Below are 19,189 nucleotides of genomic sequence, written 5' to 3'. Positions count from 1 at the left end.
AAACACTGGAGTATGAATAGCTGTTCAGGTTTTTTATTTCATATAATGGATGTATACACAGAAGTGGGATTCCTGAATCATATGGTAGTTTTATTTTTATTTTTTGTGAAACCTTCATAATGTTTTCCATAGTAGTTTAACACATTTATATTCCCATCATCAGTGTAGTAGGGTTCCTTTATCTCTATATTCCACAAACATTTATTAACTTCTATATATCCATATAGCCATCCTAACAGGTATGAGATTACATATCATTTTTGTTATGGTTTGCATTTCCCTGATGATTAGTGATGTGAGCACTTGAGTACCTTCTTATGTTACCATTAGCCATTTCTATGTCTACTTTGGAAAAATATCTATTCAAGTTCTTTGTCTATTTTTTTAAATTGGGTTATCTGATTTTTGCTATCGAGTGATAGAAGTTCCTTATACATTTTAGATATTAACTGTTTATGAGATACCTGTTTTGCTAATATTTTTTCCCATTCCGTAGGTTAGCTTTGCATGTCATCATTTCCGTTGATGTGAAGAGTTGTCTGGATTAAGTTCCTGAGATTAAATACCTGGATTTTAGACTGATGTGAAGATGGGATGAGACTTAACTGACCTGATAGCTTTCGCCTCCTCCCTCTGGAAGCCCTGAGCTGGCTTGTACAAGTCTGACAACCTCACTGGACAGACACTGTCTACATAACCCTGTATCTACATGGAGAAGAGACCAGAAGAGCCTGGGCTTCCATCCATCCTTGCCAAGGCACCATTCATGTAAGCGAAATCATCTTGGACCTTCCTGAAAACCCAGAAATCAGCTGAATAGCAGAGAGTGACTTCAGTCCATGTCACTTGAAACAGAACAGCTGTTCATCGAGAGTCTAACTAAATTCATATATGTTCAGATACAGACCTGTGTATGGTAAATTTTAGCCCTGTGTATAGAAAGATACAGGCCTGTATATGATCAAACATAGCTGTGCATGACAAGATACAGACCTGTATGTGTAGATGGATAAAATCTGTGTGTGATCAATAAATATATTTGCATATACTTATACAAATGTGTTCATGTCAGTAGTCAAGATACTGATCTGTGTGTTTTCAGATCCATATGTTCACATATACACACACACATGTGAATGGACAGAGACCCACATATCATTGATAATGTAGATACATGTGATCATACATCTTACAGGAAGTTAGATAAGATCTGAATGTGTGATGGGACACATATGTGTATGTTTTGGACACAGGCCTATGAATATTTGCATACAGACATGCACCCATGGCTTTGGCGTTATTCTGTAATTCATATCAGAATAAGAGATTAAGCCCTTTCTGACAAGCTCACTAAAAATATGAATCAAATGTAAATAAGAGAGTTCTCCTTTTAAATAAGAAAACCAAAAACCAAGATTAATGTACATTCTATGGAGAGGAATGAAATTTTTTTACTTAAATATCAATCAATCTTTCACAGCATTTTTTTCTGGAGAGGAAAAAGACATATGACCCAGCAATCCCACTCTGGGCATACACACTGAGGAAACCAGATCTGAAAGAGACACGTGCACCCCAATGTTCATCGCAGCACTGTTTATAATAGCCAGGACATGGAAGCAACCTAGATGACCATCAGCAGACGAACGGATAAGGAAGCTGTGGTACATATACACCATGGAATATTACCCAGCCATTAAAAAGAATTCATTTGAATCAGTTCTAATGAGATGGATGAAACTGGAGCCCATTATACAGAGTGAAGTTGGCCAGAAAGATAAAGACCAACACAGTATACTAATGCATATATATGGAATTTAGAAAGATGGTAACGATAACCCTATATGCAAAACAGAAAAAGAGACACAGAAGTACAGAACAGAATTTTGGACTCTGTGGGAGAAGGCGAGGGTGGGATGTTTCGAGAGAACAGCATCAAAACATGTATATTATCAAGGGTGAAACAGATCACCAGCCCAGGCTGGATGCATGAGACAAGTGTTCGGGCCTGGTGCACTGGGAAGACCCAGAGGAATCGGATGGAGAGGGAGGTGGGAGGGGGGATCGAGATGGGGAATACATGTCAATCCATGGCTGATTCATGTCAATGTATGACAAAAACCACTACAATATTGTAAAGTAATTAGCCTCCAACTAATAAAAATAAATGAAAAAAAATGTCATTTCCCTCAAAATAAATGTGTAGAATCATGACATTCTAAATATATCTTTATGGGATGTATATAAACTTTTCAAAATGAACTTAAAGATTATGGAGGGTAGGGAGGTAGAGGAGAAAGAGAAAGAGAAGAAAGAAATACATCAGAATTTAACCTTCTAGATGGTGTAAAAGCTGATATACTAAATAGAAAACATTCAAATTAACTGAATTAATAATTATGTTGACAGATTATGTCACCTGTTTAGGGGAAAATAGTCATAGATATTTCCACATCATGAATGAAATTCTAGCTAGGTTAATTAATAAAATGCTTTGAAAAGTTATTTTAAAAGAAAAGAGGTTAAAATTTATAAAATCAGTGGAAGCAAATGGATTTTCGAAGAGTGATATGAGTGATGAAATCAAAAAGTGAAAAAAAAGCATATTTATATAAAAACTCATTATTATACATAAATAACAAATATTTATAGCAAATGTATAAGAACAGTAAATATTTGTAGCAAATACACACACACACACACACACACACATATATATATATATTTCATGTGTAAAAAGTGAATCAAGATCTGCCAATGAAAATTCTCACTTCAGTAGATCAAGAATTCAAGTAATTGACAAGTTTGATAGAGTGGATTTTATGTCTCATATATTGTGTAAAGTACAGGAAACACAAAGATAGTTAGCAACTTTTCCTGTCTTCAGGGAGCATATAGACCAATGAACATAGACCATGAGCAAATATTTGTATCTCATAACTTGAAATAACTATATCAGTTTAAAGAATAGCCAAGTTTCTGTCTTTGACCACTTGGACTGCTATTACACAATATCATGGACTGGATGGCTTAAAACATAAAAACATTTGTTTTTCACAGTTAAGGCATTCAGAGGTCCAAGTCTGAGATGCTGGCAGATTTCATGTCTGGGGTGGTTCCCTTCTTAGTTCATAGAGAACCATATCTTGCTGTGTCTGCACATGGTAAAAGGATCAAGTGAGATCTCTGCCATCTCTTTTGTAAGGACATTAATCTAATTCATAAGAGTCTCACCTCCAGGACGTAGTCATTTCCCAAAGCGTCCTCCACCAAATGCCAACACACTATAAAGCATTTAACTCTTTAATTTGGAGGAGAAAGAAACTTTGTCTTTAGAAACATCCAAAAGGGGAAGAATTAGTTGCACGAAGATCAATTCAAATGCTTGATGTTATTTGGTGAATGCTATAATGTTTGGGAAAATTGAGATAATATAAGAAATTCCATTTTATAACAATAGTAATAAAAATCAGAACATAAGGTTTATTCAGACAGTGCAATTGACCAGTGAAAAACAGTCATTAACCAAATTAAATTCATAGTATTAATGGTAGCTTAACTCAACACATAGAACATAAATTGATAGTCTCAACAAAGATATTTTACACCCTAAAACAATATATATTTTCATAAGAAAATGTAAAATCTTAAAAATATATTAAGATAAGATACAGAATTTTACTTAGGAAATTATGAAAAACTTAAAATTATATTTTGGTCATTGGAACCATTCACCTAATAAATGTTTATGTCATGACCCAGTTATTAAACCTGAGGAGAAATATAATATAGTTAAAAAACCACACATAGCTTTCCTAGAAAGAGCAACTTCTCACTAAAAATAGGTGATCATTTCCTGACTTCCTCACTGCTTTTTTCAGTCCAGAGCTTTCTCATGGCATTTTTCATCTCTCCATTTCTCAGAGTAGAGATTAGAGGGTTCAACATAGGCGTGATTATGGTGTAAAACACTGCTAAGGACTTATCAATGGGTAGAGTGGAAGGAGGTCAACATACAAAAAAACACAGGGTATAAAGAAGAGAACCATCACAGTAACGTGGGAGCCACAGGTGGATAAGACTGTGCCTCCCTTCTTGACTAACATTCTTCAGGGAGTGCAGAATGACCCCGTAGGGGTTGAGTAAGAGGATAAACATAAACACACAGATTGTCCCATCATTGGCAACCACTGTGAGGCCAATAATGTAGGTGTCAGTGCAGGCCAGTTTTAAAATGGGGTACATGTCACAGATGAAGTGGTCAATGACATTGGGGCCACAGAAGGGAAGTTTGCAAACAAAGAGAAGTTGAACTACAGCATGTAAAAAACCAGCAACCCCAACCAACAGAAGCAGGGGAACACCCACTCGCTGATTCATGACTGTCAAATAATGCAAGGGTTTGCAGATGGCCACATAGCGGTCATAAGCCATGATCACTAGGAGTAAAATCTCAGCACCACCAACAAAGTGCACTATGAAAAGTTGGGTCATGCAAGCTTGGAAAGAAATGGTTTTCTTCTCATAAAGTAAGTTAATAATCATTTTGGGGGTGACTGTAAAACAGCATCCGTAAATGATAAGTAATAAGGAAGTACATAGGGGAATCCAAGGTTGGGCTGAATACAACAATCACAACAATAAGTAGGTTTCCCACCATTGTCACAATGTAGATAAGCAAGAAGATGATATTTTCTAACCCCGGACACTCTGAGTGAGCCCTAACATAAAAAAACTCAGTTACGTTTCTCCTTTGATCCATAGATTCTTCTGTATATCTTATTCCAGAGATCAGGACAGAATTAGCTCTAAATATAATTGTTACTAGTGACTTTCTAAAAAATAATGTGTACACTTATTGAACCAATAGGCAGTATGGTTATCATGTTCCAGCACTTCAAGGTATTATAATACAAGGGTAATTAAAAGATAATTGCTAATCTCAAAAATATAGACCAATGGCAAGGCAAGTGATTAAGAAATATAAATGTGAAAAGGACACATTATTAAATAAATGAGTTGTCACAACCATTGGAAGCTAATAAAACTGTTTACAGAGCTAACATCTTACACAATAATAAAAGTATGGTTATCATGTTCCAGCACTTCAAGATATTATAATACAAGGGTAATTAAAAGATAATTGCTAATCTCAAAAATATAGACCAATGGCAAGGCAAGTGATTAAGAAATATAAATGTGAAAAGGACACATTATTAAATAAATGAGTTGTCACAACCATTGGAAGCTAATAAAACTGTTTACAGAGCTAACATCTTACACAATAATAAAAGTTGATAAAAGATTTAATAGAAAGTAAAGCAATATTTATTTCTTATTTTCTTTACAGTTAATAAAGGAAGTGACTTTCTCCATTCTAGGGGTAGAAGAACCTTCTTTAACCAATCACTGAAATCGCAAATAGAAACCTTTGACAATTTCAAATTTTTTTAAAGATTTAGGAAAAGATACCAGAACATCAATAGACAAAATTAGTTTGTGTAAATAATTTATATTATTGAGGCTATCCACATAGTTAATATCTATGATAGGAAAAAATGGTAATAAACTAACCAATAAAGTATAAACAATTATGGAAGAATATAGCCAAATGACCAATAAACATAGGACGTTGAAACTCATGTATGAACAGAAATATAGGAATCAAAGTAACATCTTGCTTACTACAGCATTACCTCAGGATTTTGAAAGTCACTCAGTGAAATTCTACAGATGCTGCATCATCTACATTTTAACAAGCAATGGTTACAGAACATTTAAATTGAACCTACAAAGAGCTTTAGAAATTTCTGTCCATTAAAATATCCTCAGACAGATATATTTGAAATTAGTTTCTAGGTGCATGATGCTCACTTCAGTTCAGTTCAGTCACTCAGTGGTGTCTGACTCTTTGTGACCCCATGAATTGCAGCACTCCAGGCCTCCCTGTCCATCACCAACTCCCGGAGTCCACCCAAACTCATGTCCATCGAGGCAGTGATGCCATCCAGCCATCTCATCCTCTGTCATCCCCTTCTCCTCCTGCCCCCAATCCCTCCCAGCATCAGGGTCTTTTCCAATGAGTCAACTCTTCGCATGAGGTGGCCAAAGGATTGGAGTTTCAGCTTCAGCATCAGTCCTTCCAATGAACACCCAGGACTGATCTCCTTGAGGATGGACTGGTTGGATCTCCTTGCTGTCCAAGGGACTCTCAAGAGTCCCAACACCACAGTTCAAAAGTATCAATTCTTTGGTGCTCAGCTTTCTTCACAGTTCAACTCTCACATCCACACATGACCACTGGAAAACCCATAGCCTTGACTAGATGGAAAAAGTAATGTCTCTGCTTCTTAATATGCTATTTAGGTTGGTCATAACTTTCCTTCCAAGGAGTAAATGTCTTTTAATTTCATGGCTGCAATCACCATCTGCAGTGATTTGGGAGACCCAAAAAATAAAGCCTGCCACTGTTTCCACTGTTTCCCCATCTATTTGCCATGAAGTGATGGGACCAGATGCCATGATCTTAGTTTTCTGAATGTTGAGCTTTAAGCAAACTTTTTCACTCTCCTCTTTCACTTGCATTAAGAGGCTTTTTAGTTCCTCTTCACTTTCTGCCATAAGGGTGGTGTCATCTGCATATCTGAGGTTATTGATATTTCTCCCAGCAATCTTGATTCCACCTTGTGCTTCCTCCAGCCCAGCATTTCTCATGCTGTACTCTGTATATAAGTTAAATAAGCTAGGTGACAATATGCAGCCTTGACGTACTCCTTTTCCTATTTGGAACCAGTCTGTTGTTCCATGTCCAGTTCTAAATGTTGCTTCCTGAACTGCATACAGGTTTCTCAAGAGGCAAGTCAGGTGGTCTGGTATCCCCATCTCTTTCAGAATTTTCCACAGTTTATTGTCATCTACAGTCAAAGGCTTTGGCATAGTCAATAAAGCGGAAATAGATGTTTTCCTGGAACTCTCTTGCTTTGTTGATGATTCAGCAGATGTTGGCAATTTGATCTCTGATTCCTCTGCCTTTTCTAAAACCAGCTTGAACATCTGGAAGTTCACGGTTCACGTATTGCTGAATCCTGGCTTCAAGAATTTTGAGCATTACTTTACTAGCGTGTGAGATAAGTGCGATTGTGTGGTAGTTTGAGCATTCTTTGGCATTGCCTTTCTTTGGGATTGGAATGAAAACTGACCTTTTCCAGTCCTGTGGCCACTGCTGAGTTTTCCAAATTTGCTGACCTATTGAGTGCAGCACTTTCACAGCAGATTTGAAAATAGCTCAACTGGAATTCCATCACCTCCACTAGCTTTGTTCCTAGTGATGTTTTCTAAGGCCCACTTGACTTCACATTCCAGGATGTCTGGCTCCAGGTGAGTGATCACACCATCGTGCTTATCTGGATCATGAAGGTCTTTTTTGTACAGTTCTTCTGTGTATTCTTGCCACCTCTTCTTAATATCTTCTGCTTCTGTTCGGTCCATACCATTTCTGTCCTTTATCGAGCCCATCTTTGCATGAAATGTTCCCTTGGTATCTCTGATTTTCTTGAAGAGACCTCTAGTCTTTCCCATTCTGTTGTTTTCCTCTAATTTCCACTAATTATTAGAGAATTACAAATCAAAGCTACACTGAGGTATCACCTCACACCAGTCAGAATGGCTATTATCAAAAAATCAAAAAACAATAAATGCTGGAGAGGGTGTGGAGAAAAGGGAACCCTTCTTGCATTGTTGTTGGGAATGTAAATTGATACAGCCACATGAAGAACAGTATGGAGTTTCCTTAAAGTACTAAAAATAAAACTACCCAGCAGTCCCACCATTGGGCATAAACTCTAAGAAGACCATAATTCAAAAAGACATATATACCCCATTGTTCATTGCAACAATATTTACAATAGCCAGGAGAAAAATGCAAGCTAAACACCTGTTGACCGGTGAATGATAAAGATGATGTGGTACATATACACAATGGAATATTTCTTGGCCATAAATAGGAACAAATTTGGGCCATTTTCAGAGATGTGGATGGACCTAGAGTCTGTCATACAGAATGAAGTAAGTCAGAAAGAAAAAATGAAATACTGTATATTAACCCATATATATGGAATCTAGGAAAATGGTACAGATGGACCCATCTGCAGGGCAGGAATACAGATGAAGACATAGAGAATGGACATGTGGACACAAAGGCAGAAGGTGAATGGGGGATGAGTTAGGATTGGCAGACATCCATCACCATGTGTAAACTGCATAGCTAATGGGAATCTGCTATGAGCACAAGGAGCTTAGCTCAGTGCTCTGTGATGATGTAGAGGCGTGAGAGGGAGATCCAAGCAGGAGTTTGAATATAGCAGATTCATTTCTTCGTACCACAGAGACTAACAAAACATTGCGGGAGGAGAAGGTGACGACAGAGGATGAGATGGTTGGATGGCATCACCAATTCTATGGATGTGAGTTTGGGTAGACTCCAGGAGCTGGTGATGGACAGGGAATCTGGGCATGCTGCAGTCCATGGGGTTGCAGAGTGAGACATGACTGAGCAACTGAACTGAACTGAATATATATACAGTTCAGTTTAATATATACAAATTTTAATATATACAAATACCTGTATACTGAATAATATGGTGGTTACTCAACAGCATGTATTTTTCAATACTTGCAGAACTCTGACTAAAAAGATGAATGACAAACTATGAAGTTACATTTTATGTAAAAATGGAAAACAAAAAGATTTACTACATTGAAACATCAAACAATTGGAAGATGCAATAGAAGACAAGATCCTAGGTACAACAGAAGCAAAAAAAGAAAAAGAAAATCTCAAAAAGGTGAAATCTTCAAAGAAACATACTAGATCTATGTGTACATAAAAGAAGATTTGTTAAATGGAAATACCTTCTCAGTGTGTGGACAAGAATTCTCAATTCTCTGAAGATACAAATACTTTCTCAGTCAAATCTTATTGAAAATACTAATTACTCGCTTCCACTAGACTACTTTATTGAAATTTAATTTTAATATATAAATATGCAAGAATAAATGTAATTCTGATAAGCAAAATAATGAAGGAGTGCCAGGCTTTTGAGATATTAGAGGGTATTTTAAATCAAATGTCATCACATCATGTGTTAAGTGATAAATGAATAAAGAAATCATTGGAATTTAATTGTGGCCTGATTTTAATTCAAACATATATCATATTTTAGAATACAAAGTTCAGATATCAAGTCATGAGGAAAAAGGCTTTTGCATCTATAAAAATGGCCTTCTTCACAAATGACTAATATATATTCCCTACTTAACTCTTTACACATTTACATTTACATTATAAATGGTTCAAAAATTTAAATGTAAAATGTAAAACAACAAAAGTTACCTGATATTAAACATTGAAGAAATGTGGGAGAATATTTTGATAACATTGAAATATGGAAATTCATAGCAAGATACTAAAGATGCAAAATATTGATGAATTTAATTATACAAATATAAAAATAATTCTACATGATCCAATGTATTCTGAACAGTATAGAAATAAAAAATAATAATAAACTGGAAAATTTCATTTAATTCCACATACATGGTAAAATGGATAATGTCTTTAGTAATTAATTAAATCATAAAATTAGTATGAAAAAAACAATTAATGTCACACAATTCATCAATAGACATTTTATGAAGAGGAATACAAATCATTTATAATATGTGAATAGATGTCCAAATTAAATTGTATTTATTTTCAATTAAAGTGTGCAAATGAAATACAGTATCATTAGACTGTCAAACACCAAAAATGTTCATCAATCACTGATTGCAGATGATGTGTCAAAACATCAGATATTTTCCAGAATGAGGGGAACAATGGGTTTAGCTGAAGGTTATGGATGACATTTTGGTCATAAATATAAGCATCAACATTTTAAACACATATACCAATTGACTCAACAATTCCACTTCTAGGAACTCACTTTTAGAAAATTTTGTAAAGAATTTTTTGCAGAATTACTTCTCATAGAAAAAGAGGGAAACAGGAAAAGACCTGATACATTAATTCTAATGTATCTTTATCTAAAGTTAAGAAGTATGAGGAGGTGTATACAGACTGGTATGTAAAGATCTTCAGAAGACTGAGTAGTAAAATGCAACATTTATATACAGAGACATAATTGCAAACACTCCTATGAAAATATACTTGCTTTGCAAAGAGTATTACTTGAAGAATCTTAGGAACAGAATAACTACATCTGGAACACCTGGGAAAATACAGTTAGTGATGAGGAGGGAACTTATTCTACATATTCCATTGTGCATGGACTCTATTCTTAGTATTAATTATTATCCATTATACTTCCAATTTCTTATTTTAAAGCACAAAATATCACACTAAAATGTCATATGTGACAGAAATGCAATTAAATAAAGACCCAATCTGTATAATATTAAATATTTTAACTAATAAAATAAAAATAATAAAGATAAGTGGCAAGACTCAAAATAAAACTAAGTGAGAAAATAATAAAAGTAAATGAAGAAATTAAGTAAAAATGTGGGGAAATCCATAAAAATGTCACCAGGTAATTCATTCCATATTGTTTGTCAACATCATCATCTCAGTCACTAAGTCGTATCTGACTCGGCAACCCCATGACCTGTAGCCCACCAGGCTCCTCTGTCTAGAGAACGTTCCAGGCAAGAATACTGGAGCAGGTTGCCATTTCCTTCTCCTGGGGATCTTCCTGACCCAGGGATCAAATCTATGTCTCTTGCATCTCCTGCATTGGCAGGTGGATTCTTTACCATTGCAACACCTGGGAAGACCACATATTATTGACTCCCTTTTGCAAAGGTATCCTACCCTTCTAGTTCAATGTTAGAGAAACGGACATCATAGAGTTTACATTCTAACAGAGAAGCTGCTACTAATAGCAAAAACATGTAGTTTATTCTTTAATTTTAAACATTATAAATCCTTTATGGAAAAGGAAGGCTTGCATCAGATTTCTGTAGATATTTACATTCCAAGAAGATTGGACCTAATAATGAATTACTTCCTTCTTGTTGAATAAAGTATTTATTTACCACTTGATATGATATTTTTTTCTAAAAAGCTTCTTCATAACATTACTCAACTCATAATTTCTTAGACTGTAGATTAATGGGTTCAGCATGGAAGTTATGACTGTATAAAACACACTCAATGATTTGTCAATGGGGAAGGTCTTAGCAGGTCTTACATACATGAAAATACAGGGAACAAAGAAACAGACAACCACAGTGACATGGGAACCACAAGTCTGGAGGGCTTTCCGCCTCCATTCCTGACTCAGGTTCTTCAGAGAGTGCAAGATGACTCCATAGGAGACGAGTAAGAGCAGAAAGATGATAAAGCAGATCAGTCCTCCATTGGCCAGCACTAAGATGCCAATGACATAGGTGTCAGTACACACGAGTTTCAATAAGGGACACATGTCACATGTAAAGTGATCAATGACATTGGGGCCACAGAATGGGAGCCCATAAACAGTGCCAAGTTGAATTACTGAGTGCAGAAAATCACCGACAAATGACAACAGCAGCAGCATAACACACACCCTCTGCCTCATGATCACCAAATAGTGCAAGGGCTCACAGACAGCCACGTAGTGGTCACAGGCCATCACCAGCAGAAGGAAGACCCCTGATGCAGCAAACAAGTGCTCTGTAAAGAGCTGGGTCAGACAAGTTTGGAAGGATATGGTATTTTCCCCAAAGTACAAGTCTGAAATCAATCTAGGGGAAATAGAAGAGGCATACATTAGATCTGTAAATGATAAGCAAGCAAGAAAAAAGCACAGCGGTGAGTTCAGGGTCTTACTGACAGTTACAGTCACAACAGTGAGCGGGTTGGCCACCAGAGTGAAATGTAGGAGAGCAAGAACAGAACAAAAAGGACTTTCTGCTCCTTTGGATTCTGTGTGAGGCCCAGGAGGGCAAAGTAAGTTACATTGCTCCGTGGTTCCATCTAGTGTAGACAGGAGCTGAGTTCACGTATTAGAAGTAGTTTACCTTCAAAACAAGATGGGGGGGGGCAGTTTATGCATTATGTTTCATTTTTTTTAGTCAGCCAATTAAAAGAATTTACATGAATTATGTATTTGTGTCTAATGTATCACAGACATTATGAATACGAAGTTAAATAAGGCATAGTTCCCTAGCCTCAGTGAATAGACAATTCCAGAACCATGTAGTAAGTACCTTTATAAGAATATTCACACAAGTTTATAGTCAATATACATATATATTAATCAAGCTAAAGCATAACACCAATCAAGCTCAATATAATATCAATCAAACTGAAGTCAGAGAAGGCTTTACAGAGGAAGTAATTTTTAAAATGTTTTTTAAAGGAAAAATGAAACAAGAATATGAGAAAGGAATTCCTTTAAAAGGTACACAATATATAAAGTCACAAAAGTGTAATACTTGAGATCCATTTAAGCTAATTTCAATATTCACTGTTAGTAGATAAAACTATAAATAGAAGGTCACTGTCCTGAATTGTATCAAACCTCACTGAAACTTCTTTCCTAGGATCTTCATTGGATATTCCTCATTTTCTGATCAGTAAATGCCGACGCACTGTAAGCTTGTCTCCAGGCTCTAGCTTCCCATCTATTTTCAACTTTGTCTTAAAATTCTACATAAATATGTGCAAAGGCTATAAAAACATAACCATTGTTACAAATGGAGCTTTGGAACCTGGCACATGTTACATTTTATTTTTCTGGGCAATAGAAACTACTATGAGACAGCTGTAAAACAATGCAAAACAAAATACATGCAATATCTCCAACTTTGGATGTACAATTGGATATCAATTTAATATATGTAAAAATAAGTTTTAAGTATTCCACGATCAAAAGGGAGTTCCCCATCTTATTAAATACCAACTTCCTTGTAACTGCTCAAACAAACAAAAAGCTTCACCATGTTCTTCAATCCCTATTGTTCTCATTTTACTTAGGGATACCTTTAGCAAACCCTGTTGTCTCTACTTCCAAAATACATCACAAATTGGATCATTCGCTACTTGCATTTTCTTCATGGCCCAAGGCAATGGCCTCCTGCCCTTTTTCTCCACATCTATTCCGGCCTCCAATAAATGTGTTCTCTTAAATCTATTAGTGAATATAATGCAGGAGACCTGGGTTTGATCCCTGGATTGGGAAGATTGTTTGAAGCAAGAAATGGCAAACTGCTCCAGTATTCTTGCCTGGAGAATCCCATGGACAGAGGAGCTTGGTGGGCTACAATCCACAGGGTCACAAGAGTCAGACATGACTGAGTATGTATGCACATAAAGTCAGTTTCAATCACGTGCTCACCATTTAGCATATCACATTTAAATTTATAGTAATGAGAACTGTAATCTCTATTTCTGCAGGGGATCTTCCTGACCCAGGGATCGAACCCAGTTCTCCTGTATTGCAGGGAGATTCTTTAGCAATTAATAAAACAGGAATAGATCGTGTAAAATTTCCTTCCTAGTAGTGAGTACGGGCATACTTGTCTTGTTCCTGACTTTAATGGGATAGCTTTTAACCTTTCAATGTTGAGTATTATGTGAGCTGTGAATCTGTCATATACAGCCTTTTTATTTAGTTGGAGTACACTCCTTCTATACTCAATTTGTTTAGAGGGTGGTTCTACCATGAAAGAATGTTGAATTGTTATAATATCAATTAACAACTCAAATATCAAACTAGGAAAATTTCATTTACAATAAATAACCTGAAGAAAAATAAACTTAAACCAGGAGGCAAAAGCCTTGTATGTTGAAAACTGCAAAATGTTGCTGAAAGATGTTGCAAAAGACACACATTAATTTTAAAAAGTTGGAATACTGAGAATATTGAGATGTCAATACTACCTAAAGTGATCTACATATTTAATGCAACTCCAGTCAAAACCTCAAAAATGTTTTCCATAGAGGAAACGAAAAAAATCCTTCTTAAAATTTACACGAAATCTCAAGGGAATCCACATAGCCAAAACAATCTTGACAAAGAATAAACTCAGGCAGGGATTCCCATTCTTGATTCTAAAGCATACTGCAAAACTATGGTCATCAAAGCAGTGTGGTTCTGGCATGAACACAGATGTAGGAGAGAGGAGGCAACGTGGCCGCTCAGCATGACCTGGAGCTCACCTTCTTCCATGAGTACACCACAGTTGCAACTGTCTACAGAGCAACTACTGGTGAGAACAGCCTGAAGACTCCCATAAATGATCTGCTACAACAAAAGATATAGAGAAGGAACTGCAACAAAACAAGTAGGAAGAGTGGAGATACATTAATAGTATACTCAAGAGCCATACTCCTGGGACTTCTCTGGTGGTCCAGTAGTTAAGGCTCTGTGCTTTCACTGCAGGGGGCATGGGTTCAATCTTTGGTTGGGGAACAAAGATCTTGCATGCTCTGTTCTGTGTCCAAAAAATAATAAAAAATCACTGGGGAAAGGAAAACCCCAGCAGGTGTATCTGTGAGGTGTTAAAAAAATAAAATAAGTTCAAACTCTCAAGCAAGTGACCCATAAACAAGATGATAATTACCATTGCAGAGTTTATTTCCAAGAAGTGAGGAGTCCAAGCCCCACATAAAGTTACCTACACGAAGAACCCTGCACCATGAAGATAAGACCACAAATTAATCTGGCTTTGAGGGCTAGCAGGGCTTACTTGGGGGAGAATTGAAAGATGACTTTGAGAAATAAACCTCAAAGAATGCACACAAAACCATACATTCTCTAACACCTAGTGCAGAAACAGTAATTTACAAAAAGCTTGGGTCAGACTAACTGGCTGATCTCAGAGAGTTTCTTGGAGAGGCAGGAAGCAATTGGAACCCACCTTGGGGAGATAGATGCTGAAAGCAACTATTTGGGGAAGAATACTGGAAAAAACATAGCTTTGGCCATATGAACCTTTATCAACAAAGTGATGGCTTTGCTTTTTAATACACTATCTAGGTACACCATCCCTCTGGGTCATCCCAGTGCACCAGCCCTGAGCACCCTGTCTCATGCATTGAACCTGAACTGGTGATTCATTTCACATATGATAATAGACATGTTTCAATGCCATCCTCCCAAATCATCCCACCCTCGCCCTCTCCCACGGAGTCCAAAGGACTGTTCTATACATCTGTGTCTCTTTTGCTGAGACAGCAGATTTTAAAAGGTCTATGAAATGGCAACCCACTCCAGTATTCTTGCCTGGAGACCTCCATGGACAGAGGAGCCTGGTGGGCCACAGTTCATGGGGTCACCAAGAGTCTGACACGAATGAGTGACTAACACACACCAAAAAAAAACAAAAAAACCTAGGGATTGAACCCGAATCTCCCGCATTGTAGGCAGATGCTTTACCATCTGAGCCACCAGGGAAGCCTATTAAGTAATAGATGTGCTTATTCACTTGACCTTGGTAATCACTTGAATACTGGGGAGGGTAGCCATTCCCTTCTCCAGGGGATCTTCCAGACCCAGGCACTGAACCCAGGTCTTCTGCATGGCGGGAAGATTCTTTACTGTCTGAGTCACCAGGGAAGAGCTGGTAATCACTTTATATGTATATAAAATCATCACATTGTACACATGAAATATACAAAGTTTTAACTCGTCAAGTATACCTTAATAAATCTGGAAGAAAGAGACTATATACTGTATGATTCAATTTATTTGGCATTCTGAAAAATGACAGCACTGATAAATTGGAAATTGATCAGTGTTTCCCAGGACCTGGAGATGCAGCCAAGAGGTGATTACAAAGGTTAGTGGGGAAACATTTTGGTGAAATGTACTGAAATGACACGGAAATGATGAAACATTCAGCATATTGGCTGTAGTGGTGATTACACAGCTTGTGTATTTGTCAAAACTTGTAAAATGCAAACTAAAGAGTATGAAGGATGTACCATGAAGATTGCATCTTATTATTTTTTTTTTTAAATTCCTATATTGAAAGCACAGATACTTGGAGAAGGTAATAGAACACAAGATCCAGTTTCAAGTCGTGACATAAAAAGAAAAATTCAAAAAGACTAAAGTTACATGCAAGAAACTTTATAGGCCTGATGAGCATAAAATAAGACTTAATTAGAAAGACCTACTCAGATTATGGATAATAATTCTCAGTTATTCAAAGGTACAAAATCTTTTTCTAGCTCTTTAAAATAAATTAAATCTTATTCAAAATACTAAGTAAATGTAGATTTTTACCAGATTAGCTTATTGAAATTTAACTTTAAAATATAAATATATATGAATAAACCTAGTTCTGCTAAGAAATAATAATGAAGGAGTCCTAGACTAACCAGATATCAAAGTGTATTTTAATTACAATTACATCTTGTGTTAAATTGCATGTGAATAAAGAGACCAATTGAAGATAACAGAGTTCTGAATTGGAGAAAAACACATGCCATATTTTAGAATGCATAGTTGGGATACTAAAGCCATGGGGGAAAATAATTATGTTCTATAAAAATAATTAAACTTTGATTCCCTACTTAACTCCTTACATCTAAATGAAGTGAGGATGGTTTTAAATTTAAATATAAAACAGCAAACAGACTTAAAATATTAATGTTGAAAAAAATGTGGGAAATATTTTGGTAACACTGAAATAGGAAAATTCTAAGCAAGACATAAAAAACATAAAATAGTGATAAATATAATTATATAAATGTAAAAATATTTCTATATGGCCAAAAATATTCTGTCCAATATAGAAACATAAAAAGCAAATCACAAGCTGAAAAAATAATAATTCCACATATTTGTTAAATGGGATAATTTCCTTAGTATATAATTCCTTAGTATAAAAATTAGTTTGAAAAAGACTGGCAATCAAATAAAACACATACAATCCATTAATAAGCAATTCATGAAAGGATAAGACATCGTTTTAAATTTGTGATTAATTGACGAAATTCTACAAAACTTATTTATTTGTAATTGAATTATACAACAATTTGTATTTCTCTTATAGTTACTGTGGTGATGTTGAGCATCTTCTTATGAGTTTTTTGACCATCTTTATGTTTTCTTTGAGGACTGTCTATTTAGATCTTCTGCCTATTTTTCTATTGGGTTGTCAGTTGTTTCATTTGCAGATATTTTATCCCATTTTGTGGGCTATCTTTTCATTTTGTTTATGGTTTCTTTTGCTGTGCAAAAGCTTTTCAGTTTAATTAGGTCCCATGTATTTATCTTTTCTTTCATCTTCATTACTCTAGAAGGTGAATCAAAAATGTATGCTGTTGCAATTTATGTCAAAGAGTGTTCTGCCTACATTTTCCTCTAAATGTTTATAGTGTCTGACCTTACATTTACATCTTTGATCCATTTTGAGTTTATTTTTGTCTATGGTGTTGAAGAATGTTCTAATTGCATTCATTTACACTACTATATATGAGATAGAAAATCAACTACTGCATAACACAGTGGGAGGGTAACAGGCAGGAAGGCCAGAGGTCTCCAAGTGGAGAAAATAGGCTGCAAGTGCCATACATTTTTATCTCTCTTAAGCAGCAGGAAGAAACAAACTAGTGATATTTTTTTCCTTCTCTATACAAATTTAAAAGGAGGTTTCTCTTAAAATGCTGTGTTGCCATGACACCTGGTTTCACCTGAAGCTAACTATTCTCAAACCTTGAGTTAACCAATACATTTTTTTCTTATGGAAATGTTTGTCTTAAGCTATGTTAATGTACCTGTCTTCAAGTTCCACCAAATGACTCAGAACCTACTTGACAAACCAGTATGTTATACTCAGATATTGTTCCCCTAATCTATGTAAATGAAACTATTTGTATGGTAATCTGCCCTTCTACAAGATTCAAGTCAATCGTTTTATGGCCTGGGGTGAATCCTCTGGTGCCAGGATTATCACAAAGTGCAATTTATGGATGAGGGGCCTGGCACCATTCTGAGTTTTAAGACATTCCTTTCTAATTCTTCCTCAGTATATTGTGACTTTTCCTGTTCCACAGGACCCGTCCAGATAAAAGGCATCTGTGGTGAAGGGGTTTCATAAAGTGCAGCTTTTCTGGCTTGAGAGTCAGCTGACTGGTTACCTGTGGCTATTTTACTCCCATTCCTGCTTTGCCCTTTGCAATGCATAACCACCACTTCTTTAGGACAATATATAGCAGTTAAAAGTCCCTGGATCTCTCTGAAATGTTTAATAGGTTCTCCTGTTGCTGTTTTAAACTGTCTTTCTTTCCAAATTGCAGCATGAACATGCAAAGTCAAATAAGCATACTTAGAATCAGTGTAGATATTTACTCGCTGCCCTTTGCTTAACTCTAGAGCTCGGGTCAGAGCCACAAGCTCCGCTAACTGAGCACCGGTTCCCTGGGGGAGAGATTTTGTTTCTAAAACCTGTTCAGCCATCACCACAGCATAACCTGCTTTATGCTTTCCATCCCGAACAAAAGAACTGCCATCTGTAAATATTTCCATATCAGGATTGTCTTGTGGGGTATCCATTAAATCCTCCCGAGCTGAATAGTTTAAAGTTAGAAATTGGGGACAATCGTGACAAGGTGTTTCATTTTCCTTATCAGGAAGGAAAGTGGAAGGATTTAAATTTCCACAACCTTTCAGCTTAGTTACTGGTCCTTCTAACAACAATGACTGATATTTAAGAAGTCTGCCGTCTGTCATCCAAATATTAACCTTAGAATTTAAGATTCCGCTTACATCATGAGGAGTCAGTACAGTAAGGTTTTGTCCATTAATTATTTTTAAAGCTTCAGGTGCTAATAAAGCCGCTGCCCCAATTACTCTTAGGCAGTGGGGCCACCCACGTGAAATTACATCTAATTCTCTGCTTAGATAAGCAATAGGTTGCTGGTGAGGCCCTCAGGGTTGTGTCAAAACTCCCAAGGCCGTACCTTTTCTTTCAGTGACAAACAAGTTTAATTCTGACCCTGTGGGCAAGCTCAAAGCTGGAGCTTGCAGGAGAGCAGCCTGAAGAACCTTAAAAGCCTTTTGAGTATCTGGAGACCAAACCAGTTTGTCGGTTTGGGCCTGCTGGGTTTCAGCTATAAGTTTATATAAAGGCTGGGCAACTTCCCCATAACCCAGAATCCAAATAGGACAGTAGACTGTGATTCCCAAAAATCATC

At 36.3% G+C, this 19,189-nt stretch overlaps 1 pseudogene; it reads right to left on the bottom strand.

The window, feature by feature from the left end:
* Positions 1-11,114: 11,114 nt before the first annotated feature.
* LOC122424272 lies at positions 11,115-12,016 on the bottom strand (annotated as a pseudogene).
* Between the last annotated feature and the right edge of the window lie 7,173 nt (positions 12,017-19,189).

Source organism: Cervus canadensis, chromosome 22, assembly GCF_019320065.1.
Source record: "Cervus canadensis isolate Bull #8, Minnesota chromosome 22, ASM1932006v1, whole genome shotgun sequence".
In the NCBI taxonomy this organism is placed as follows: domain Eukaryota; kingdom Metazoa; phylum Chordata; class Mammalia; order Artiodactyla; family Cervidae; genus Cervus; species Cervus canadensis.
Note: the sequence above shows the minus strand (reverse complement) of the source record. Positions and strands in the feature narration are given on the sequence as shown.